The following is a 25,434-nucleotide window of genomic DNA, read 5'->3' on the forward strand; positions in this document are numbered from 1 at the left end:
CTTTTGGAGGTATTTCTTCCCCACCTTTCTTTCACAGTTCCTTCTGCATCTCCCCTCTTTCCATAAATCTTTTTCCCTGCCTTTTTTACTATTTTGACCTATGCCTTCTTTTTTCCCTTTTCTTTTCATTCCTCTCTCCCTCAATATACAGGAGAAAATGAGGTTGTCCCTCAGCTAAGAATACATTCAAAATGATGCCTTCACTGCTGCTTTAGCAGGTATTGTATTGACCCTCACCTTGACCCTTCTCTAACTACTGAGTCTTCAGGGATGCTTCACCATGCCACTCAGCGTGTTCTCATCTCAGTGTTTAAGGAGATATGCAAATACTTTGTCTGTACAGGCAAATCAATCAGAGATTGATTGTAGATAAACCGTTTTGACCTGATGCAGAACTTATCTGATTCTTCAATTACAAAGTACTGTCACTGTTAATAAAGCACTACATACAGTTCAGGAAGACACAGGCTGAAGAACAATAGCATGCAGCTGCACATGCAGCTCTTTTTGCCAGAGATTGAATTTTTCACAGAAAAAAATCAGAGCTGAGTTGTACACAAAACTGGGAGTGCAGGCAAGAACAAACCTCCATTAGACAAACTCAGGTATTAGCACTTGGTGCAGAATCATGGCATTTCTTCAAAAGACACACCTTCACCTACACTGTCATATAAGCAGGAGGCTTATGACTTACTTAGGCCAGAAATCTTGAGTCAATTTAGCACTTAATTGATGTACGGCCTTGGGCAAATTGCTTCTTCACTTTGACCTTTACAAACTTCTGTTTCTCTTATTTATGCTGCAAATACTTTGATTTTGACAAAGCCCCATATTATATGCTTACATTGCATCTATTGCAATGGAATCTCATCAATGTCAGCCCTGTTACACAAAACGAATTGTACTGATGGGAAGAGAATTTGAGGTTTGATACCTTTTGTCAGCTCACTAATTATGGGGAAGAATGGTGTGTTTCAAAGGCAATAAATGTTTGCAGAGAACATTTTTCATAGAACATTTGTCTAGTTGCTAGTTTGGTGTTATATTTAGGACCCAGGAATTTTAGTGAGCTCACTGAAAGACCATTCTTTTAGGGATATAACTGGTATATAGATTAAATATATACTGGTGGCACACTGGTGTGCTTAGTATTATTTATGTATGTATTTTTTGCAAAGAAAAATCCCATGTGACACAGCCTTAATTATGATGATTCAAATCTCCGGTTTTGTTAGCAATGCTACTGCAAGCTGTATTAGCAGAAAATGCCACCTACAGCACTGGGGATTGTAGCCAGAAACAATATACTCCATCTTCATTTTATCTTTCAGCACTGAGTCCTTTTTAAATTATTCAGCTGTGCAAACTGTAGGCAAGAAAAGCAAAACCAACACCCGCCCTCTTGAGAAATAAACCCCAAACCCTCTAGGTAGGGATATAGCTGACATTTACCCAGATGGTGCATGGTAGCTCAAGGTATTTCTTTTATTTATCTGCTTATGAAAAAACAGAGCAAGGGCATTACAGTGGGGAAGGTTCACTTAATACACAAAAGTAATTTTAATAGACATTTTTAATACTAAAGGGTGTAATTTCAGCTCATATAAACATATAGGTGCTCTAAATTCTTCCTCCCTTGAATATGAAGATTAGATAGAAAAAAATCCAAGACAGCAATCACAGTAGACAAACAGAAGTGGAATATGTTATTTAAACATACTGGTTGTGAGTATGAGTTCTATAGTGAGCTAATTAATTTCAGTGTTAAGCAAGACTCTGGAACTCTTTTTCATAACCTTCCTACTCTGCTGACTACGGTGAAGAAAAAAACCCAAACTAATTACACATTAGTCTGAAAATTTGTCTAAAAATTCATTTTAAAATTGCAGATTGAGTTAATACTGTGCATACAATGAGGAAAATCTGTACTTGAAGGGCTGGTGAACCTAGCTGGTCACTCACAGCACTCCTCCCTACAATATGCAATTTTCCTGTGTATAGCTGTCTAGGACAGATGTTGGCTGAGGATGAATAGAAGACATTTTTACTCTGCTAATACACAGGAATTTCTTTCCAGTACATCCATGTTTGGAGTTCAGCCCCACATGTTTTTATGTAGTGTCCTTTGTTGCTGGTATAGATACCAACATGTTTATACTGCTTTAACGATGTGCCTGGCAGGTTTTGATCTGCTGTCTTTCTTATGGCCTCTCAGTAGGTAGGGTGGAAGCATGACTTGGAAACAGGCTGAAAAAATCAATGCAAAAATAAACCAAAATTGTGGGAGGAAAGGGGTTGTACAAATATTCAGCAAGCTACTAATTGCTTCTTGTGTGCATACTTAAGGCATGAGGACATGAGCATTCACGTGTCTTTTCTGTACTCCGCTTTTAAGTTTCTTGCCAAGAAGAAAATTTTTTTCTGGTGAAGTGTGATTTGCTGGTATTTGCTGAAATGGACCTTGGGTAGTGACCTACATAATAAAGAGCTCTTTTCACTGATAGCTGACTCAGGTTATCATCAGCACTGTGTCTCAACTGATACATAGCCTTTGATGAAGATGGAGCGGTCTAGTCTGCAATGTTATTAGTGCTACTGGTAACACAGATGATAATGCTACACCTCCTGACACTTACAAGTAAAACAAAGTATTATGTCCTTCATTTATGACTGCGAGGACAATGAGACTTAAAATAGGATATGGAACAGAGCCAAAAATTATTTAGATGTCAGTGCAGAGAAATTAGTGTTGATCTTGTACAGAAAGCTGCAAAATGCATAAATATTGATCGACCTTGACTTAAAACTGCAATCTTTGCAACTAACAGACCTATTTATGCCAGGGTCTAAAGATTCTTGCTGTGGTTAGTAAACAAGTCCTTGAACTTTTGGGATGTGGGATCTGGGATATGGATACTAGTATACTGACCCAAACTTCAGACCTTTAAAATAATAGACCAAAACTGTGAGAAAAGACCTTGCATCTAGAAAACTAATGTGTTGCTCATATGCATGAGGTTGTTCCAGGTGAGGAGATGGTGGTAAAATGAAATCACATAGGCTATTTCTACTTTGTGATAACATAAGTTTTGGACTTTTCCCTCCTGCCTTCAGATATCCACAATGAAGACATCAGCATCTCATGGGCCACCTATTTCTGTTTATAGAAAAAGGAGAGAAACAGGGTGTTTAAATCTTGGTTCATCTGCCTACATTAGGACTAGATGAATCATGCCCTAGAAATACCTCTGGGGTGAGGTGAATTGCAGTCTCAGTATTCTGTCCCAGTCCTCCAAGGATGCATTTTTATTAAAATGTAAGCAGCCAGATGCTTGTGACATTGGCTTTGAGTGATGGAACTTTTATCTTCAAGAGACACAATGTATCGATTAAAAAATAAGTAAATAAAAATTAAAAGAAAAAAAAATGAGGGTAAGTAAATATATCTGCCAAACACTAAATCCTTTGGGCTGAATGCTCAATAGTTGGCTTTGAGCTCCTGAGTTGTTTTGTTTAGTTTCTGAAAGTAATTTGGGTTAAGGTTTGCTTTAACTCCTAATGTCTACTCCTGTCTTATTTCCAGCTGAACCCAAAGGTTAGCAAGCTAGGTGTCTTAGACTGTCAAAGCTTTATCACAGTTTCAGGAATGGTCAGTTTTGGTTTTCTACTCTTGGTGTGAAGATTTTCAGTGGGACTTTCAGAGAACAACGGCCTTCTTCCTGGCCCTCAGCTCTTGTCACGCAAACCAGTTAGGCACTGATACGATCAGGCTTTTCTGAAAATTATAAAGAAACCTTAGATTTGCGTATCTCAGTACAGGTAGGAGTGTAAGTCTGATGATAATACAAAACAAATGCTTATGTGGAGCACATTATCTTGGAGGCAGCTGCTGAATGGTAGTGTTCACAAAAGCATAAATATAAGAATGCAATACATAACCAAACACAGATCAGCAGGAGAGCATGTATTTTCTCTAATTTGCTGAAGATTGTAACTGCTGCCATTTACATCCTGAGTAATCCTGGTCTGCACCTCATATAAGTGATGGAGCTGTGACAAGTTGTTTGGAATGAGTAACTGTTTACTAGAGAATATGTCAGGCAGCTCAATTACTTTTTTGTTTTACTTCATTTTGAGCCTCCTTCAAGACTTGAAACCACTGTCTAGAAACACTGCAGTGCCTGCCATCTGTTTTAACTGGGCAAAATTTCATATTTTTCTGTATTTTTGAAGTGATTTTGATAAATCTGTTGCAAATCTGTTACCCTATGAAATTTCATCTATTAAAACCATATGTTGCTTCTCTAGTAGATCTTCCTCCCTTGCATTTATCCTGCTCATCCTACTTGCCCCCTTGGACTCTTGGCATGACATTATTATTTTTTCAATCTTCTGGAATTTCCTAGGTAGCCCAGGATTTAATAAGTGTTATGATAAGCGAACCAGAGAGTTCCTCAAATAGTGCTTTTAAAAATTAGATGCAAGTTTCCCCAGCTTGTTCATTTAAAAATTACTAAATGCAGTAGCTGTTTAATGTCCTTTGTCATGAATAGCCCAGGAAGTACTTCATCATGCAAGAATTATCCTTCTCTGATTTCTCTTCCTTTCAAATACAGCATGGAATGTTTCATAAACACTTATACTTCTGCAGTATTGTGAATAAATCTACCATCTCTGTCAAGCAATGATCTTATACCATTATTAAAATTTCACTTGTTCAAAATAGACTTCAAAGGTAATTTTTTATTGGCCATCCATAGTCTGTTGTCACCTCAAGCTCTCCTTATCAGTTTTTTACCTTCTGCTGTATATTTTTTTAATATATTTTAAACCTTCTGCTGTATATTGTTTGTTATGTATTTTTCTTTTCTTTGCCAATTCACAATGTTTTTTTTCATTTAACAGAAGCTAAAGCCTTTGCAGCTCAAACATCTCTGCTACTTATAGAGGCATGGCAAGTGATTCAGATTCCCAACACACTGTGCAGTCTAGAGAAAATAAAAACAGTGAGGGTAGGCAACTCCTCTGTGGGGAGAAAATCACAATTTGGGAATCACAATCCATTGCAAGGATTTCACCCAGTCAGGCTTTGCATTGTATTTTGCATGAATTATATGTGATATCTTCAGTAAGCTATTAGTTGAGTTTCCTTCAGCAGTAGGAAAAGAGTATTTGTGGACCAAGGGCAGGCACAGATACTGTACTTTGGTTTTAGAAAGACTTTTGGCATTCTACAATGACATTATATACTAGATAAAGAAACATTGTGACTTGTGTGAATCTAGATCCAAGACTGATTTGAAAACAATACTGAAAGAATATTTATCAATGAGTCACTGTCAAAATAGATTCATAGAGTAACAGCTGTTTCTAATCCATATTCTTTCCAATAGTTCCATTAATAACTGGGACGATGGAGTATAGAGAATCGTTATTAAACTTGCAGATGGAGACAAGCTGGGGATGAATATACTGAAAATGGTATAACAATTTAAAGCAGTCTTGACAAACTGGAGATATGATCTGAAAATATACTGAGAATGGTATAACCATTTAAAGTGATCTAGACAAACTGGAGATATGATCTGAAAATAATCAGGTACTATTCAATGTGGACACATACATTAGGCAGGAGTTGTCTATTTTGCAGACAGGATAGATAAAAGTAATTTAAAGAGCAGTTCTGCAGAAAAGGACATAGGGTTTAAAGCTGGCCATACAGTGGACTAGCTCAACATGATTGAATAATGTCATATTGATGAAAAAAAAAAGACTAGAGCTCTATGGGATCGAATGGAATTTATAACCCCAAATGTAGCCTCCAAGACATGAAGGAATTCTCCCTATTGATTCAGCACTTAAAGGCTTCACTCAGAGCACTTTTCCAATTATATGTGGACCAGTCGGAGAGACAGTAGAAAAAAATGAGAATGTTCAGGAGCCTAAAAATGTGACCTATGAAAAATTCTTGAACAAATTGGGTTATTTAACCTGGAAAGGAGAGGAATGAAGGAATAAAACAATCTTCAAATGCATAAAAGATGGTTGCAAAGAGAGGGAATTCTTCATGTTCTATGCCTAGAAATAATGTGTATAAACTGCAGCTTAATTGATAGGAGGGTGAAGCACTGGAATAAATTGCCTAGAGAATTGGTAGACACTCCATCTTTTTAAGTCCTTAAGAACCAACTAGTGAAATATCTGTCAGAAATTACACTGGTATAATTGTTCTTTCTGGAGCAAAGCAATAATAGAGTTAATGACATCTTGAGCTTTCCTCCATTCCTTTGCTTCCAGAGAGTTATTGGATATAAAATAAATCTTGAGGGAGGGACATGAAAAATGCTATAGTTCTGATTTCAGTAACGAAAGTAACTGAAGACACAAGAACTAGAAAACCAAATCTAGTAACCCTAGCTGTGAGAGGTGAATTTACATTAGACTTCCTGGTGCTCATTCTTAAACATTGATTAATCTTTCTGGATCATAGTTTATCCAACCTTAGTATGAAATATAGAGATAATAATACCATAATTTTAATCATGTACCATATATATCATGATATAATTAATACCATAACCCCAGTTGTAAAATTACTAAAAATCAAAGCACTGTAATTTGTTACAAAATATTTAAATACAGCATATGGCCATAATATTTTAACAGATTTCTAAATAATCCACAAAAAATATTATGAATTATCTTAAATTAAGCAAAATTGAATAGTAAACTTTATGTGATTTAGTGATTAGAGTATTTCCTCTCCCCCCCACCCTGAATAACACGTAGCAAAAATCCCCAAAGTAGAACAAGCCCTCAATATGTTTTATCAGCTTAACCCAAAGAAGATCCCGCTTTGCATAAGCAGTTGAAGCAATAACGTTAAAAAGCAAGGTCTTGACTATGAGGGAAAAGACACAGAATTCAATAGAACTTTCCTGATGGTAAAGTTTGATGGTAAAGTTTGAAGCATTCAGTGTCTTGTGCTTCAGTGTTTACAAGAATAAATGGACAAAAACCAGAAAACAATTTGTAAGTGATATAGATGGTTGTGAAACAAGTTTGTTCTATACTTGGGCAGTCATGAGATAAAAAAGTCAATCAATCTGACTGAGTGAAGAATAGCTAATTCAAAGTGAGCAGAAGCACAAGGACAGGTTTCATTAAAATCAAGGTGTAGTGGAGCAGTGAAACAAAGTCTGATGGCATGGATACACAGCAGGGTTGTCCACAATGGGCTTGTATTTTCTGATAACAAAAGATGACAGTTTTCTTAGCTAAGCCTGAGCTACTCTGCAGGAACAGAAAAATTTTCATGCAACAAAAAAACCCAACCCAACCCAACCCAAAACACCCCAACAAACACACAAACAAATACAACCCCCTTCTAAATTTAAAGCATCTGCAGATCATATTCTCCAACAAGCATTAAGATTCAGCAGAAATTCAGTTACTTTTTAGTCATGTGCTACAAGATTTGGGAATTGTATTTGCCACACAGAAAAAAACCCCACTCTTTCTCCTGTTTATTGAGACTAAAGAAATGTTTTAGAGGCTTAGATTATCAAGCTGAAGTGGATCAATACATGGTAATTTATCTTGAGTTCTACATCACAGGCTGTATGACCAAATAAGCAAATTCTTGTTCAACTAGAATGCCTGTCCCTGGAAAACATTGAAGCTTTAATTGAAAGTTGTTAGTGATAGGTCATACCGAACCACAATCTTTGCAATCATCCCTGAATTAATAATTCCTCGTTTAAAACAATAATAACATTTTACTACCAGTTTGAACTGCCTCAATTCAGCTTCCAGCTATTTGATCATCATGTATTTGATGGACTGACAAGCTCTCCATTATCCTATTGCTGTGGTGCATGTGAGTACTTACACAGTACCATCACGTGTCAAATCAATTGACATGGTACAGTCTATCAAAATAGGGCAAGTCTTTAATTATTTAATGTTTCTCATTGGCTTTTGGAGCTCTTGCTCAGTTATTGGGTCACAAACCATATTTCTCTAGATACTGCACACCTGTGTTCTTTAGGTTTATATGCACTGCTACATGCTTCCCAGGAGGAGTAGGAATATTCTCTATTACTGTACTGCAAGCAAAGGCTCAATTAATTGGGGAACGTCACCAGAAGATTTTTCTTTTTATACAGGTCCCTTGTAAAATGTGAAAATACATTTCCTGGCATTGTTAACTGTTGAATCAACTCATAAACCTAGCCGGAAATGCTGGGGCTGTATTTTATGGTGTTAGGTACTGCCAAGTATGTATCATTGCAGTCCAAGAAATCGAATGTCTGAGTATTCAGCGAGTATTCAACAGATACCATGGAAATGTCCTTAGCTACAGCCACGCTAAGGTGAGAAGTATTAATTTGTGATATCCCTGACAGATGATTCAATTACAGGTATCAGAAATAGGACAGAATAGGACAGAAACTGCTTATTCCAAGGCCAAATTGCTCTCTCCTGCTTTGTGTCTGACAAACAGTGTGACCTCCTGACCACATGACAAGGAACTCTCGTTTTGTACACTCTCAACATCAACAGGTTAAGAAAACTAAAACTACAGGGAAACTACACACAATCAGCCTTGCTTTGAATAACTGATCATTTCACAACCTAATTGGCCAGGCACTGATGTTTCCCAGCATGACCTTAACGTGACCTGTTAATGACTACTCCCAAATAAATCACTGCTTGTGCTCTTTCTAGCTTAGTAGCCTTGTATTCCAATTCTACATAAAGCCTTATCACTCTCTGAATGTGTAGGACTTGGAAAACCTGTCTTCTGTCAGACACACCTTCCATAACTATATGAATACATATGGCTCAATACTGGTTGTTGTTTGCAACCCAAAAATGACAGCAAGTAATTATGTTGGGGTGCTAATGGGCACAGAGGAGATCAATCACCAGTCATCACTTGGACACTGTGTGACTTAATATTTAGCTTTATTAAATGTGCTGTGCCTGGCTTTCAGGCATTAAAATTACATTGGGTTAAGGACATATTCTCTCATTTGGCCTTCCATCAGTCTTTGTGACCACAGGGAATGTTATCTGTAATGACTTTGGGTTTTTTCAAGTCATTGATTAAATAAAGTGACCTGTCCTAGGGCCATAGGTTCCCTGGGGAACTGCATTAGTAACTTCTCTACTTCGTGATTGTTCCCCAGCTGCATGCTGAGAGACAGCCAAAAGCTCCACGATTATCAATGAATAAGGTCTAGACCTGGACATGTATATGGATGGCCCAGCCCAAATGTTATACCCTTGTTAAGGTTAAACTGTTGTAACAGTCTTCTGTGGTCAATGGGCTTTGAAAGTAATGTGCCATAATGGCTCCAAACTGCTGGGGAATTGTTGCTCAGTCAACAAACCCCTCTGTTAATAATTTACCATGCAACAACAATACTTCAGTTACAGATATTGACACTCTGCCATGTCAATCCTCTGGTGCCTCACCAGCCATCATGATTTATTTGTGTCTGATGAAGCAGTGAAAGAAGATAGCTGGAGCACTACTGTCAAAAGATCGCTGACTTTGATTAATTTCAGTGTAGAACATGTTTATTTTCCAGTGTGATAGCAATGAAAAAGGTGAAGAAGTCAAGCCTACAATATTTCTTTTGACTGAAAATCCCTTCAGGCATTTTTGAACTTCAGGATATGGAGATAGCGTAAAATCTTGTGAAAATGGAGGGAAAATGAAATATGTCTCTATGGTTTTCAACAGAGCTACAGTAAAGGAGGATGAAATGTGACACATTGGGGCTGATCCTGAAAAAGGTGAAAACTAAGTAAGGCAAATAACATAATTCATCTGAGAAACGCATTAGATGATGTGAAGAGACTACGTCTGTTAATCAAATCAAACATTTTTAGGATCAAGCATTTGACACATGTCTAAGTGCAAAAGCTATGAATATATTTGGTTCTGTTAGAAGGATAGATTTTCTTAATTTATTATTAAGTGATAATTAAGATTTTCTTATTAAGTGATTTTGATCAATTATATGAAAGTTTGCTTACTATAGATGGTAGATTTCAGCACAAAATAACCTAAATATTCCAGCTGTTCTTTGAAGCTGAAGGCATGCTGACATTTTAGAGCTGTCAGACTGCTATTTGTGTCCAAATGTGTGTTTAGGTAGGTTTTCTGGCAGCAAAGCTTAAAAAAGGCTTAAGACCTCATTTTGGGTGACCAGATTAAATTATTACTGGCACCAAATGGTTTTTTTAATGGAAAGAATAGAGGATCAAAAAAGACCTTTCCTGTGTTTATTCAGTTATTTACACATAGACATGTACATGACATAACCTCAGCAATATTGCAGCTGGAGTTATTTGGTAAAGGACAGTGGTGAAAAGGCACAGGCTAGCTTTATAAATCCTTTTAGGCTCCCCACCCATGGGATTTTAAACACAAGCAGCCAATGTGTTGTCATTTAGAATCTGAAAGCACACTATGGTGTTTGTTATTTATACAACCTGTGCTATTTTCTGTCGTGCATTTTATTCCTCTGTTTTATACATTTGCATCACAAACTTACTAGAAGATCGTTAGTAGTGTTGACAACTCATACTCAAACAATAGAAAAGCCAGAATTAAGATAGCTAGTGGCAAACACAATGCATGACTGGATAATTAAAGTGTACATATGCCTTAGGAGACAAAATAAATTCAAACAAACAGTCATAATTATGGAATTTCCTTGGTTTCCTGCTAGATAAATTCTGTATTAAACCATATGTGCTTGTTTTTTAGTAGTTTCATCAACAGTTCCTGAAAACGTACCATTCTGTCTTGAGGATGATTGACTGGGCCTACAGTGCTTATTTTAGTGGTAAGTGTGCTGTGCAGAACATGTAATTTAGTTCATACATATGACAGATACATCTAGTGCCTTTTGAAATCATGATGAAAAGACCTAATAGAAAACATCTTTATCAGTCTGGTTCCGTTTTTGGATAAAGTTTAATGTCAGGTTTGATTGAGGCCTGTAGTGTAGAATTACAAATAGACTTATCACCAGTTGCAAGGTTACTGTACCCCTCAGCTCACTCAAACCATGCTCTGTGCTGCAGTCTTTAAACTCAGCTCTTGTCCCCAACCAGGGCTTCATTTAATTTTTGGCAAGAGTGTTGGAGTTTTCTGATACAAAGTACTTACTTGTCAATAGTCACACTTCAAACCACTAAAGGTATAATTTTGTTCTCTTCCCATCATATTTTAGAAATTATCTTTGCTTTCCATATCCAATAATACTGAGTTAAAGTAAGTACTCCATTCTCATCACCAGATACTGGTTACACACTTCAAGTTTATGATACTTCTCGTGGTTGTTAGCTGATGTGTTTAAAATAGCCCAAGTAAAACTGCATTGTGTGAAAGGATTAATTCCCACCCTGCTCCATAGTAACATAAGCTTGGGTAGAGGAAAGGAGAAAAATTTTTCATGGAAGAAAATGTGAAATCTTAAAAATATGTTTCCAGACATCCTGAAACTTGTTTCTTCTAGACATATCTTAGAAAAATACTGGAAAGAGTACTACAGTCCTTTTACCTGTCACATTGGGCATAGCACTTTTGATTTATGGTGCTTAGGGTTTTATTTGATTTTTAACGTTGTGTTTATCCAATCCAGTGAACAGTGAACTCCAGATGGGGTTTTGTACACTCAATTTACATCTGCACAATTTAAATCTCATGCAGTAATTAGCTATGGATAGTCAGCTCTAAGGTACTTAAATTGTTCTAAGTGCTACTCTGCTCTAAAATAGCTTTGTGCATGTTTGAGTGTGTTATTAGTCAGGATCTAAGGGAGGCAGGACCCGACTTTGGTCTTAGTTCCAGCAAAGGCATGCTGTTGTTTGTGGTATTTGTAGCACCAAGACATAGAATGATGGTTCCTGTAAAAATATAAAAATATAATCAGTGTTCCACTGAGCTTGCAGTCCAAAAAGACAGAATACGAAGAGCTATAAGGACACAGAATGGTAGGATGGATTATTTGGGTCTTTTTTAAGTGGGAGAATTAGTTTAATTCTCAGAGAAGAGTACACAAAAGGGAGCAAGACAAGGCTGGGGACAGAAGGGAATGAAGGGAAAGAGTTCATGGGCAAACAGTATGAAGGCTGAGATGGGAAGGGTGTTGCTGGCACCTCTATTTGATGCAAACAGCCAATCAGAAAAAAACCTTAAAATTTATTACCACAGAGTTAACAGAGTTTTTGCAAGAGTCTGTATGAACCTGAATCAGAAACCCAACCAAACTGAGTTTCTGAGAAAAAAAAGAGAGCTAATCTGCTAAGCAAGGAAGCCAAATTTTTAGCCAATGTTCTTGTTTGGATGGAAATCTCTGAATACCCCAGAACCTGGTCTACAGTGTGGTTATGTGAGTTTATGTGTGAGTGCACAAGTAAAGATACTTCAGTACCTGCAGATGTATGTGTGCATACATCACATCAGTTTAAAAAAGTGGTTTGTACCAGTAGCTCCTCCTGCAGACTAGAAAGTTTACCACTTGTGTATTTACTTTCAATTCAGTTAAGTTAAAACAGTGTTTGTGCAGTTAGGTGACTTTTATCATCAGTTTTGTTTGCAGTCCAGCCTGTGTTTCAGTCCCATCTTTTGCAGGGATCACAGGAAACCTACAGGCTCAATAAGTGGCTGCTTTCACATTTTTCTTGCTTCCAAAATGAGGTCACAAAACCTGAGATTGGTTGCTCTGAATTTTTATCAGCTAGGACCTTTACAGAGTTGGAAGAATAAATTAAGCTTATAACTAAAGCTCTCCTATAACTCCTGAAAATGTAAATTTTTATTTATCTGAAAAATGAATGCTAAAATGGTCTTATAATAGATAACATGCAGAGGCAGAAACATCTGGCTTCTAGTGAAACAACAAAAACTTACCAGCATATGGTGCTGATTCATGTTGATGCCTCTGTAATTTCACCTGATTAAAATTACTGAGAATTGTATTAATCAACTTGCTCTTTCTGCAATCAATTTCACCTGGGTAAAGTGTATGTAAAAATGTTACTATTTCGATTTGACAATGTTTTATCCCCCTTTTGCTACTGTTTAAACAATTACACAAAGTACAGGACCATGTTTGGTCCCTGTCTGTTTAGGAGAAGAGGTCTCAGAGGGTCATTTCAGGGTGACCAACACTACAGGGAGGAGAGAGCTTTTGTGCCTTCTCTGGTTTCTCGAGGCAGGAAAATACTTAACATTTTCATGCCAGTCTGTTTTTTGGAGAAGTAGCAGATGTGCATCCATATTCTGTCTCCATCCACTACAAAATGATAAATACATTTTACATTCAGAAAGGGGAATCACATACCTTCAGCATGTTTTTTTTTATTAAAAATTTAAAGACAGCACTGAATGAGATGCTGGGTGAAAGAGCACACTGCGTCTCCTATGTAAACTACATTGCAACTGCATCCAAATACTACACAGACAGCTCTTTCTTGTTCTCAGGAAATGGATGGGTCTAGTGGGGAAGAAAGGAAAGCAGTTTCTTTGAAGTGAGATGCTTTGTTTTGGATATATACTCAGCATAACCCTTTAAGTTGCTTGTCACGATTTGGGGGGGTGCAGAGTGCCACAACCTGCTGGGCTATGTGGCATTTGCCTAATGAGCCTCGCAATCTTTCACTAATGTTACATAGAACAATGGTTATGAAGCTGCTGTGGAGGGTCTGTAAGAGTTGGTACATGCCTTGGGGGAAATGATGTGCAAACTAAACTTTGCATAAGGGAGTCATATTTAGGGTATCTTTCCTCATTCTGCAAACACACTGCAAAAAGTGTGTGTGTTTCTGGTATTGGCTACTTGGGTGCTAAAGCCTTCCTGTGTCAGAAGGAAGGGAATGCAAAGAGGAGGTCATGGCCTGTCTGTATGGCAGATTTTTTATATAGGCTCTTATGTCTGTATAGGATTTTTAATACAGATGTCAGTGAGTAAGACTTTATAGAAATGCTTGGCCGCAGGAGAAACGGGAAGCCTCCAAACTGGTTGTTCAACAGCAACAAAAATCTTTCTTTCCTAGTAGTGTGGATGCACAAATTTGCAAATATAGAACAAGCAACATAAAATGGAGGAACTGTGGTGCTTTACATACATGGCTAGGGAGGTTTATACTAAACCCTTTTGCTCTTCGTCCAGTACAAACAAGTGCACAGTTGCTGTTTGCATTGGTCTTGCTCTTGGTGGCTGCATGGAAATTTTTGGGTTTTCAATGGCACCAGTCTGTGTTTGCACATGAAGCATCAAAGGCCTCTACAATCTGCTGGATCTGCTGCTGTGCAGGAGGGAGCTGTGGCTCGTTGTTCTTGTGTATGCCCCACGGTTCTCAACATAGGGAGTCTCTCTAGTCTCTCTAGACTCAAGGGGTCCAATATTTGAGGCAGATGAGACTTCAGAGGAATGCAATGGTGAGGAAAGAGAGTCTAAGAGAATATGTTTTTACATAACATTTGTCTGGTTTCTCCATTTATAACCCCTGAGCATTCCTGTCACCCCCAGGCCACAGCACGGCTGAGGTCTGCCATAACCTTCTGTTGGGGCCCCTGGTTTCATTTCCATACTGCCTGCTTTCAGTCTCGGGCCAGCCATGTTTATATGTTTTGGCAGGAACACAGCACATCTGCCTCTGCACCCCTCTATACCAAGCACTTCTTGCAAATACATCCATTCCAAGTCACTATGCATCATGCACAACCTATGACTTTCCAGGATGAGGTATTATAGAACAGGGTTGCCTTTCTCAAGTCAATCAGCGTGCAGCATACTGAGCCTGGTGGGCAGCTGTGTTGCTTTCTTCTTGCTGCTGGTGAGATGCACACAGTGTGAGCAGGCCCAAGAAAACAGGTTTTGATCTTTCTATGCAAACTGTACCAGGCTGGGTACTTTGAAGGATGGAGGGCATAGTGGTTTTTCTGTCTCCCCATGTGATCCTTGACACCAGAAGTGCTGCTGAGAGATGGGACTCCAAAAAATACAGCATATTACATTTATCATATGGTTACATCTGACTGTGACCACAGTCGTGTTTCTTCTGTCTTTCAGGGACTTTCAGGACAGGAGAAGAGAGATAAACACCTCCTTGTGCGACTTCACCATCCTCAGCATGTGGAGGAACGAGCAGTGGATTCTTCTGCAAAGGTGAGTTTGCTGCTCTGGAAGGTCAGGAGAAACCTTAGGTCCCAGGATTTTCAGTCTCCATGTCCCAGTTCCACAGCACTCAAAGGGATGAAGCTGGGGAATCTTAGGTCAGGAACAAGATGTCATTCCTGTAGACATGAGCACACCTGAGGTCATGTGTACTTACTTCAAGTGACACTGACAAAGTGACTTAACCAATACAATCCATCACAGTGCCACAGAGTCCTTAATCTTTCCCTGTGATTACAGTCTGATGCACTGACACCTGTATTATTTTGTCTGGACTGCTTTTGTATGTGATTTCAAACACAGCTGAAACCCCCCCCCAACATATTTAAAGAAAAGTATAGATAACATTTAATGACTAGATGCTTCCTAGCCACACCATGACTGACTTAGCTTAGGAAACTGTCAGCTTAGTCCCCAGCTGTTAGGGCTGGCCCCTCCTAAATCAGCTTCAGCACACACATTTCCTCTGTCCCTTTGTTAGCAATGGCTCCCTTTAGGGCTGTTGAGGTTTGCCTGCTCTCTCTCATCTCACCTCATTAAACCTTCCTTCCTGTTCTCACTTGGATTTATGTCTCTCTGGCTTAAACCTCCTTTTCCTCCCCAATTTCCAGAGCTGGATTTAAAAAAGTGCAAGTGTCTGTAAGCAGCTTTGATTTCTGTCTTCCCTTCCTTCCCATTGCCTCTAGCTTCTTTTTGTGTCCTCTTCCACTGCAGTTTTCAGTTAATACTTCTCTTGTACATTTCAAATTTTTAACAGTGAAGTATGATGAAACACTGAAGTACAAAGAATTTATTGTCCTCAACTATCCTAAACTGTGAGTCTGTGTATACATTAAAGGATCTCTATTACCCATACAAATGTGAACTTGGGCTCTGTTGTGGTTTAACCCTGGTTGGCAACTAGGCCCCCACACAGCCACTTGCTCCCTCCACTCTGGTGGGAGAGGGGAGAGAATCAAAGGGGTAAAAGTGAGAAAACTCATGGGTTGAGATAAGGTCTGTTTAATTAAGGTAAAGCAAAAGACACACAAGCAAGTAAGGCAAAACTGGGAATTCATCCACCACTTCCCATCAGCAGGAAGATGTTCAGCCTTCTCTAGGAAAGCAGGGCTTCATCACCTGTAACAGTTACTTTGGAAGACAAATACCATCACTCCAAGTGTATCCTTCCCCACTTACTCTTCCCCCAGCTTTATATGCTGAACATGATACCATATGGTATGGACTACCCCTTTGGTCAGTTGGGGTCAGCTGTCCTGGCTGTGTCCCCTCCCCACATTTTGTGCACCCCTAGCCTACTCACTGGTGGGGTGGCAGGAGAAGCAGAAAAAGCCTTGACTCTGTGTAAGCACTGTTTAGCAGTAACAAAAACATCTCCGTATTATCAGCACTGTTTTCAGCACAAATCCAGAACATAGCCCCATACTAGCTACTATGAAGAAAATTAACTCTATCCCAGGCAAAGCCAGCACAGGCTCAAAGATGCTTTTTCCTGGTCATTATTCTCTCTAGTGCCTTCTCCCAGTGCGAGGGAACTAGGTGGCACAAGGGTTTCCCACTTTGTTTTTTCCCCTCACTGAACCACAGAAGCTTTCCTGCCAGTACTTGGTCATGGGTCTTGCAGCAAGAGAGTGAGGGGCTGGGGTATAGCCCTGCAAAAGTGAAATATAGGGCTGCCTGGGAGACAATCATGTTTTAAAAGGTTGCTGTGCTTCTCCTTCTCAATTTGTAAGAACTTGACAAGTTTGTTCTGTGGATGAGTCAAAAGAGTAGATTCCTATCAGAGAGTATAGACACTGTATAGTTTTGAGTAAGTAAGAATTGTATGTGTTGACAGTACCCTCTATACTGTGATATAGCTGGAGCTGAGGGCCCCATATATTGTCCTCCTTCCTTGCTTAGCCCCAGGGGCATCCTCAGTGCTCTCTACAACACAGAAGTTATAGCCCTTGTCACTAAGGTTATAATTTAAAACCAGGTGTGCAATAATACTTAGTAAATTGGTTCTGCCTTTATCTAAAAAACATCTTGCTATGAGAACTGGTCAGCTATCTCAGGTAGCGATGAGTTTCCAACTACTGTCAAAGCTAGCATGGCCCCCTCAGGGCTGGTAAGGCCTTTTGAGTGCTGAGTCTTTTTGCTTGGAATAGCTAGTCCTGTAGTATATACATCCAAACTTCCCTCTGGCTGTTTAAGGAGATCAATAGTCCTTAAAAATGTCTCAGCTTTTTTACTTCAAAATAAACTTTTTAAAGGGACCATTAACTGGACCGTATCTCTTTGCCCCTGGGTACTGGCATTTCAGTATTTATTGTATCCTTGCTTTGGAACTAAATAAGTACTACCAATTCATGGTGACAGAAAAACAGAGCAAAAAAACTCTAACAAAAGAAACCCAATTTATTTTGCTTTTAAATAAGTTGATAGTCATGTTCCTCAGCATCAGACCACTTGACATTATTATGAGCATTGAAATGAATGCCTGTCATTTAAACACAGAGGTAATGTGTTTGTCTTAATAATATCCAGTTACTGGAACCTCACAATATCACCTATCAAAGATTTCACAATGCAAAAAGAAAAGCAGAATATATCCTTAGTTATGAGTTAGGTGAATTAAAATAAAATCAACTTCAGAGCATCAGTGTATATAATCCATTTTCCTCTAAAGGCTTATCAAATGGCATTTAGCCTGAATAAGTCTAGTAAGGTCAGGTGCTCGGCTGTGACATATTCTAGTAACTGAATTGCATAGGTGCTTGAGATCCTATTTTCAAGATAAAAATGGCCTGGCTAAAAGGATAATTACTATGCTAAATATTACTTCTCTTTCTGCAAACAAAGCTGGGTAGCAAAGTGATTGGTGTATAAAATGTGCCTGCACATGAGAAGACAGAACTGAAGCATTGGTGATAGGTAGGCTTCATGTTCAGTATGTAGTGTGAAAAGCCATTAAAATATTGCAAATCAAAATGCTCAGCAAAGACATTCTTTCACTTTACAGAGAGCCATAGCACATTAGTCAGCTTCTCAGGGAATTACAAATGTGATTTTGAAGTGACACACTTTATCAGTACATAATAAGTTTTAAAAGTCAAAATATAACTCCTTTTTTTCCCTTCCTGTTTTACTGTGAACTCCCTACATTGCCAGTTTCCCTTCCCAAAACTTTCCAGTTGACCTCCTTTAAGGTTAACTTTAAGGTTAATTCTCCAGCATTTACATGTGGCCTAGGAGTAATCTGCTCTGAGCAGTTTAAAGAATTTCCAGCATTGTTATTGCTTTGTTACAGATCAGCTGAGATGGATGAAAACCGTGTTGGAATTACTTGTGAAGATCCATTTGAACTCAGCCTGAAGAAAAGTCGGTCATCACTGGTGTCAGGCATACACATTGTGGATGGCTAGTTCATGTGCCCAGGCTCATTAAGCCTCACAACGATTGCAGATCGTTAGCAGGCTGAAGTATGATATCTGGAGCATCTGTTCTAGCACAGAAGAGAGTCTGCATTCAACTGAACTACCTGGCTGTGGCATACAGATAATACAGGCATCACTGCAGGGGCAATCAGGATCTCCAGCCTCAGGAAATAGAACAGGTCTGATCCCTGTAAATGCCATTAACCTCAAGATTCTCTGGAGTCACACAGACATTCAGCAATCAAGCCCCATATGACATATATTCTATTTATTGGAGCAATACGTTAACTTTTTTGTTATTTATTGAAGCTTATCTCTAACTAAGCAGGTCTGCATAATAAAACCCTCCTGCAATGTATTAAACAGAAACAGATCTTTCAGTATATTATAGGTAACAGTTACCTATAGTGCCTCATGCTGCTGCAAATGACAGCTGGAACATGGATTAAATCATGCCAAAAATGATCCACACATCTTGGAACTACTCTTGAGCCATTTATGATACTGGACAGAAAATGGTCACTGAATACTAGAGGTCTAGTTTTGGGTAAGTCTATTCTGCCAAGAAAAAGAGATTGTATGGCTGCTAAGATTTTTTGTGCTTATCTGTAACTTTCATGCCTTCCTCTCTGCCATACTGTTTTAAATACTACTGATCAGATTGTGGCTGCTTCTGCCAGTAATGAAAAAAAAGTGCACAGTTGGATTCCTGATGCTTGTATTGTCCCAAAATACTTCCAAGCAGCAAACATTTGGGTAAGAAGTAGAGAAGTCACATTTTAGCCTATTGATTTGAGGGTCAAAAGAACCTTCTGCTGGTCTTTTCTCTGCCACACATCCAATCCCTGCTACCAGGGAAGTGCTTTTTTACATATTCTCTCCAGAGAGAAGCAGTATAAGAAGTACCCCTTCATGCAGCTGACCAGTAATTTTGATTTCCATAGTTTTGTTGGAGTCGATGACTACTGTTCTCTGGGAATTGTTAAATTAAAAAGTTGGATTACATTTACTAAAAAAAAAATAAATTTCACAACTTTCAACACAGCTGAGTGTGATAAGCAGCAATGACTCTGCCTTAAATTACTGTGGGATGAGTCATTTTTCTTTGATTTAGAGTTTCTAAGCTGTTTCCTTCCTTCTTTGCCTAATGCTTCATTTGGGCAATATGCTTAATCAATGTTTGCTGATGTTTATGGTCTAATGCATACTGACAGCAGGTGCAGAAAAAGTAAATTCCCATCTGCATAAAAATCTTGCTGAAATTCAGAAGCATGCTGTTTCACTGTAATTTTCATAGACAGGTGATTTTTTTCATGGTATGTCCAGAAGGTTCCTCCCATCTCCCTGCTGTTACCTCTATTTTCCTACCTGCTGCTATCTCAAGTTAAACCTTTGTAGCCCTACATGAGGTGCCATTTTTAAGTATATCTATTTGTTTTGTTTGATGGACTCCCCTTTGGATTCAGTTCAGGTATGTGCTTAGGTTTGTGGCTTGCATCATGACTTGTAGTGTTCTGGTAGACATGTGGCCTCCTTTGAAATACTCTTGCTGTTTGCTGGGACAAGGTGGTGTTACGACTACGGCTTTAAAGCAGGGGTGGAGATCCTGCATCCTGGTGACCAGACCCTCTGACTGTTTCCTCTGCTTTCTAGCAAGATACGGTGATTGGTGTTAGTTTTCTGGGGAGACTTTATAAATTATTTTTTTCATTGCTATTGCATAGCAGTATATTAATGAGATATAGTTAGGCAAACTTTTCTGTGCTACTGCCTAAAGTTTGTTCTAAAACTTGGATCCATGGTTTGAAGGTTAGGCACAAGGCAAAATTACAACAACTTGTTTCTAAAAATGGGTAAGCCTGTGTAGCTGCTTATTTTACTGGGTTTTAAGGGTCAGCATTACTCTCCTGTCCCTTTTGGGGTGGGATGGCTTCCTTGCTTTGCTTTGTCTTGCTTTTTGTCTTAGGAAACAGAAAATTACATGTTTTGTATGAGCTGATTTACGGTCACAAACTGATAGAACATGTCTTAATCTTCCTGCCAAATTGTTTTGAATAATTTCTGTTTGATTTCTGTTTGTGTTCTTAGTGGTTGCCCAAGATCTGAGCCACATTATAGAAGTACGTAATCCTCCCTAAACATTTTTAACCTAAAGGGAAAAGAAAAAGGAAAATAAAAGGTACAGTCTTATCCACTGTCATAAAGCACAACTGGAATCAGGAATAGAGAACTTGATTTCTAGTCAGGTACAATACATTGGACAATGTTATCACCTAATAGTCTTATTTCTTAAAGGTAGATAATCTGATACTGTTCAAGAAGGACCAGAAAAAGCAACATATAAGGAGATTAAAAAAGAAAAGTCTTAGCAGGAAAGCTATCTTGGCTCATACTTACAGATTTAGTAAACAAAGTAATGTGATATTGCACTAGTTGACATATGGGGGGAAATGTCTAAATAGACTAGGAAAGCTCCAAATTCCTTGTTAAAAAAACCCACGAAACAAACCAAAAAAAAACCCCACTAAAACACAAGACAAAACCAATGGCAAAATGGTACATTTAAAATCTAAACAGAATATGTGCAAAACCAGTTATGGGTTAGGGGATTTTTTTTGTCTGATGGGTTGGTTTAGGGGATTCTTTTTTTTTTTTTTTCCCTGGTTGGCTGAAGGGCTGGGTTTTTTTAATAATACAAATGTATAATTCCATATATAGTTTTGAAAATCTTGAGCTATTTTATCTGATTTTCAGGTAAAAAAGCTAGGGAGAATTAGATAAGCTGAGCTACTGGTTCAAAGACATAAAATGAAAATTAGAAAATAATTAAACCAAGCCACGTGAGAATAAGCTCAAAGCTAGCTGAAGCTAAGCCAACAGCAACTCAGGCTCAGCTGTGCCTATACAACAAAGGCAAAATGCAATACAGCAGGGAAAAGCTGTGGGAAGAAATGCATTAGAACATTATCCATTACAGTATGCCAGAGAAAAATGAGACCCTGTGCTGCTCCGTTTCTTGGAAAAGCTTTTGGGTAAAAATCAGCAACTAGCAAAAGCAAATGTCTTGCTATCATTCTGAACTGTTTCAAAGACATTGGTAACTAGAGGATGTCCATGAGAAATGTGGGATTGAATGTCAGCTGTAACTGAGGCTTCCTTATAAAATAACAGCCTTTGTCAGGACTCCAGTTAAAGAGAAGAAACTGAAAGACCATATTGCTAAGCAAGCTGGAAAGAAGGCAATGAATAGCTGGGATTCTTTAAATGTTAAGAGAGTTGTCTCAGAGCATTCATGAAATACTGGATCATGATACATGGAAATCGAAGAGAATGTGAATACAAAGTGTTTTCAGTCCTTTTGCACAAGCAGCCAGCAAATTGTCCCACTTAGCAAAAAAGCAGAGGGCTACAGAGGATGAAGACAATCACTAAAGTGGCCAACATTAAAATTAGATGTATCTCTAAAAAATAAATATTATTAAAGATATCAACAGATCAACGAGACAAAACTACTGTTAATAATTGATCAATCTGTTGATTGTACCTCAAAATGTGGAGAACTTTCTGACAGCAAAGTAAACAAGACTATTTGTTACACTACAGAGATTTTGTAGTCTTAGCCAGGGAGATGGAAAACAGATTTTGTCTCAATGAATATTAGACTGAGAGTTCTACACAAGGTTTCATTTTTCTTATGGCATGAAGTATTTTTTTATTATGAAAGTTTATTTTATTCTAAACATCAGGGTTATAAAATCTTACTAATTATGTGACACATCAGAATCTTCTGATTCCAGTTGCCACTATTAAGGTAACTGTATGCATAACACTGCAAAAAAATGAAAATTAGAAATCAGAGGCATTCATTATAGTTCTCTCCTTCACCCTGTTTTTAATACAAGTAAATTTTAAGGGAAACAGTCTTGCACAACTGAAAATATCTACATCTGTTTTATCTAAATATCTAGCCTAAATATTTCATAAGTGGCGTTTCTTTCAACATCTCCTATTATTACCCTTGATATTTTCTCCTTTTATCTTTACTGTCCATCTTGTTGATGTTAAAAGTTTTCTTGGTCCCATTCTCATTACTCTGGAATTATTAAATATTATGCTTGTGACATAATGGACTTTTCCACAGCAATCAACTGTGTTGTCATAAAGCAAAAATGTTATGATTTTGAATAAATTATAAGAAAATAAAAATTCAAGTTCCCTAAATAATGTAAGCTAAGAAGAATATTTAAAACATTTATCTTTTTAGCTGTGAAATTTTTGGTTTTCTAAGTTATCTCCATTAAATGAAATGCCAATACTGGTGGCATATTATTCACACAGTCATTTTGGGAAAAATGTGACACAGCAGTGGGGCAGCAAATATGAAGAAGAGTTTCCATTGAGCTGTTTGTAACTAAAAGCACAAAATGTGCCAGTACAGATGAAGAGCTGCTATTTTGTTTGATTCTTATTAAGCAAAAAGTCTGACAGAGTCAATGCTTCTGCTAGCAGACACCCACTGAAATTCTCAAAAGACCTGGCTTCAATACAGCAGCATGTAAAAAACTCTACTGTGCAACTCTTGTAAGCTATGTTCTGAGATTTCATGCTTACAAAGGCATCCCTCTGAATGTGAACTTAAAATGGGTACCCTGCATTGTGGCATAAGGCAGCCCCCACCTTGACCTTTCTCTGCAATGTCTTCTAATCTGGATTGCTCCAGGTTACAGAACACTGGGGATCAACCACACACGCTCCAGCCCCTAGTTTCTCCAAGTATGTGCCTTTCTTCCTTTTAGTATCTTGTAACCACTCATAAGGGATCTACAGACAACTTTCTCTGCTCAAAATAAGACTTAATTTTAGTAAGAAAAGAAAGTAATAGAAAATGGTCTTATTGAGTTGGTTTAGTAATTTTTCCTTTTACTACCAGTAAGTATTGATCTTTTACACTAGCTATAAACTCTGTGTCTTGCATTTTCTTTGCCTTGCATGTCTGCTCAGTTGACCTTTTGGCACCATCTATTCAAGGTGCTGAAATCTTGTTCTGCTGTGGTTTCTGAAGCTGTGTTAAACCAGTTTGGGTAGTTTAGCAGAAGAAAGGTGTTACACCAAAGTCAATGGTCCTGAATGTTTGCAGATAGTCTGATACTTCTGCAATTGTTCCTTCCTGTCTTTTCTTTCTGATGTATCCCTAAAGTAATTCAAACGCACGTGGTAAACACTTAGTAAAAAGAATATAGCATGTATGTTATTTAATTACTATAAGTTATTACAAATCAGGCATGTCTCTCTCATACAGTTGTACACATCATCTTCTGTCACCTTCCCAAGAAACAGTGTCAGAGTGAATTAACAGGATATGGTTAATTTTGCTGCTTGCATTTAATTGCTTCCTAGAAAAAGCAATCAAAATGAGGACTTCTAACCAGCTTTACAAAGCTGATTCTTCATTAGTGTGTACTGCTGGTTAATTTGTGTGCATGGAGCAGTGAGGGAGAAGGAGAGAGTAGAGCCAGTTGTGCATTTGGGAATTCATCATTTTGATAACCAAGTCTGATACTGAAAATGCCAGAAGCTGAGAAGGGGTAGGAAGTAGAACTTTTCCGGAGGAATTGCCTCTGACTTTGGCCATTCCTTTTTGACCGCCCGATATTTCTAACGTGCATCTCTAGTTACCACTGCTTTGTAACTGGTAACTTACTCAAGGATTGGTTAGGCGTTCCTCATCTGTGTAGAGATAATGACTGCAGTCAGTCCAACCTGTCTGAGTTGTAAAGATTATGTTTGTATATGAAGGGCATGCATGACTGGTATTCTGATTGATTTATATGGTATTCTGATCTATTTATACATATAAATTCAGTTAATCTCATACCTGAGCTTAAATGTAAATAATTCAATAAAACTTTGTCTACAGAATGATCTTGCTGAAAAGTGCTTGTGATTAAATAAGGCAACAAACATACATTTTCCTCCTCTTGGCTACAAACCTAATAATTGAATAAATAATACGCCTAGCTTTCCTCAGTTCAGAAAAACACCAGAATTTTCTTGTTCATATTCTGGCATCAATTCTTTCCTAGTCTGTAATTACCAGAAAACTACTGATAGCCAACAATGATCTATTATCAATCACACATAATGATGAAATTTTCACAAAAGGTCTTATCCCTTTTTTATTAAATATTACATACAAACATAGCCTATCAACTGCATTTTAAATGCAAGGCCGAGGCTTTACATAAATCTAATCTCATTTTGCTCCCGAAGGGCTGTAAATGCTGTTGATGTGACTTTCAGAGGAGGCCATGGAGAAAATTTAAACCCTGGCTATCCCTTAGCGCGCGTTAGAGCAGTAATGTACTTGCAGGCACAATCAATGACCCCACCTGTGCCTGTCCACATGGCTCCTGAACTTTGCTGCCAGAAGCGTAGATAGGATTTGTTGAAGGCCTGATCTCAAGGTGCCTTTATAGTAGATGGATGCTGGTAGCTAAGCCAGAGACACCCTACAGTACCAATAGATACATGTGTATATATGTATGCATATCTGTACAGAGCTGAGCTGGCAAGGTGCCAGCTTTTAGCTTGGTTTCTCAAGACACTATATAAATATAATGTGATGTAGTAAGCTTTCAGTCAACTTTTTGATGAAAGACATCAGACAGGCCAGGCAGGTAGTGCTGAAGTAACTTCTGAGTGTGCAGGAGGGGGCCACATGTTCTTTTTTTAAATGTATATTAAAAACATGACAGAGATGGATTTTAATGTCTATGTTAAACAAAATGGTGATCTCAATCTAATTCCTC

General features: G+C 38.1%; 1 long non-coding RNA gene across 1 annotated transcript; it reads left to right on the forward strand.

The window, feature by feature from the left end:
- Positions 1-24,522, forward strand: LOC308056912. Its single transcript, XR_013925019.1, has 2 exons — positions 1-15,197; positions 18,499-24,522. It is a non-coding gene; the product is annotated as an uncharacterized lncRNA (long non-coding RNA).
- Positions 24,523-25,434: the final 912 nt, after the last annotated feature.

This window comes from Falco punctatus (assembly GCF_963210335.1).
Source record: "Falco punctatus genome assembly, chromosome: Z".
Classification (NCBI taxonomy): domain Eukaryota; kingdom Metazoa; phylum Chordata; class Aves; order Falconiformes; family Falconidae; genus Falco; species Falco punctatus.